A 2,500-nucleotide genomic window follows, 5' to 3' on the forward strand; every position below is an offset into this window, starting at 1 on the left:
GAAGAAAGAAGAAAAAAAAGACAAAAATAATAATCCCAACCCAAGGAAGTTAACCTTAAACATTAGAACAAAAATTTTGTTTTCTTCCAAGAAAAGCCCCATAATTATGTGTTGATACATTGAGCACAAAAGAAAGGTTTATTAATATCTTGTTAAGAGGTATTGAGCAGATATATAAATTTAATGAGAGTTTGTTTATCTGGATGGATTAATGGAAGTTAAATGATGAATCCCTTGCTTTGTGAAATTTGCAAATTTGTTTTCTATTTTAACGCTTTGATTACTAGGGACTAGTAATAAGCTGGTTGGGGATTTGGACTTGATAATGGCCTTTTTAGATCTTAGGCTCCATATGAAAGTTGTAGGCCTATGTCCTACCTTTCCATCCATATAAATTGGACCTAAATCTGAGATCTGTAACTCCAGATATGACCCAATTACCGAACAGTGTTCCGGTTTGGATTGCACTGACATCTCTTTTCTAAGTTTGGCCATCTCTTTATCCTTGCAATTTAAGTTCTTCAAGTCATCAATCAATCCTTTCATTTAAGTGATAGCCCTACATTAAAACTAGACATTTACCACACATTATAGGTATCTTATATTATTAGATACATTATTATAAAACATATTTTAGTTCAGGAGTTCTTGATATTTCAAGTGCAAAATGATGAGATAAAACGATGATAAAAATGCACTTTTAAGTACTAATCACACCCCCCAACCAGCTTATTACTAGTCCCTAGTAATCAAAGCGTTAAAATAGAAAACAAATTTGCAAATTTCACAAAGCAAGGTATTCATCATTTAACTTCCATTAATCCATCCAGATAAACAAACTCTCATTAAATTTATATATCTGCTCAATACCTCTTAACAAGATATTAATAAACCTTTCTTTTGTGCTCAATGTCTTAACAAGATATTAATAAACCTTTCTTTTGTGCTCAATGTATCAACACATAATTATGGGGCTTTTCTTGGAAGAAAACAAAATTTTTGTTCTAATGTTTAAGGTTAACTTCCTTGGGTTGGGATTACTATTTTTGTCTTTTTTTTTTTTAACTCTATATACATATACTTTAAAAACATCATGCATCTTTAACCCTTGCAACGAGCTTTCAGCTAATGACTCCCAGACCAGTTGGTCTTAGGGCATTAGGTGTTAAGACACCCCTACGAGCTTAGTAACTCGGGTCGCAGATACTGATATGTAGATAGTGCAATGTTTGATTCCCTTAAGCTTTTCTCCTCAACCCATGTAACAAGCATTGGGCTAATAGCTCCCAAGTCAGTTGACTTCAGGGTATTAGGTGTTAAGACACCCCTACGGGCTTAATTGCTTAGGTTAGGGAGGCTACGAAACCAAACTTATCTACATTTTTATTATCATCATTTTTTTTTCTTTTTTTCTTTTTTTTCTTTTTTTTTTGTTTTTGTTTTTTTTTTAATTATATACAATCCCTTTCCCTTAGTTGTTACCTTTAACAAAAGAACATAAATAATGTAATAATCCAATATGCAACCCACAATCATATGTTAAAGTGTGTGTGTGTAAATTAAGGTTTAAGAATACATGTTAAATAAGTATATGAGCAGAATTAAGTGGTAACAATACGAGAGTTTGTAAACCTGAATATTTCAGGAAGTATTATAATAGACCTTGTTAAGAACGATTACTAAGATGCGTCTCAAGAGTCACTTTAACAAAAGAACTCCTTTACTCTGCCATCCTAGTAACAACAATTATGCACATGCTTTATGAAATGAAAAACAATTTTTTTTTATCAACTACTACCCTCTCCCCCCAACCAAAACGAGACATTGTCCTCAATGTTCTAAGGTAGAAAGATAGAGTATAAAAGATATCACCTGAAATAACGAACACTGACAAAACCTGAAACACACTAAAACAAAAATAAGAAATAACAAAACACAATAATAAAACCAAAAGACACAAGTTTTTACAAACAAAAAAAAAAATTTAAATCGCAGTTGTGAATGTGGCTCACATCTTCCCTTGGTTTTACGTCCAAGAACAGCTTAAACGCCCTCAATGGGTCGGGGATAGGCTTCCCATCTAGTTTTCTTAAAAACTGGCAAACAGGGTCTTTTTTAGTCAGATTCCCAAGACTAAGTCAAGTATGTTCTTTATGAAAATGGGTTCATAAGTCATGAATTGCATGATGCTTATCTCGACTATGATGAGATTTAAGAGTCAATAGAAGATTATCTAAAAACTCTCTGTGTTTTGAAATAAATCCCACCTTCTGACAATTTTCACAGTTTTTGCGGAATGCATCTGACTCCTTGAATATGATGGGCCAGTAAAATTCACTTTGTAAGATTTCTACAATCCTCTTTTTTGATGAGAAATGATCCCCACATGCCTTAGAGTAACAAAATTTAATGAAATTACTTACCTCATTGTCGAGAATGCATTTTTGAAATATTTGATTAGGACAATAATTGAATAAGTAAGGGTCATCCCAATAAAAAT

The sequence above is a fragment of the Populus euphratica genome, unplaced genomic scaffold, assembly GCF_000495115.2.
Source record: "Populus euphratica unplaced genomic scaffold, PopEup_1.0 scaffold454.1, whole genome shotgun sequence".
NCBI classification, from domain to species: Eukaryota; Viridiplantae; Streptophyta; class Magnoliopsida; order Malpighiales; family Salicaceae; genus Populus; species Populus euphratica.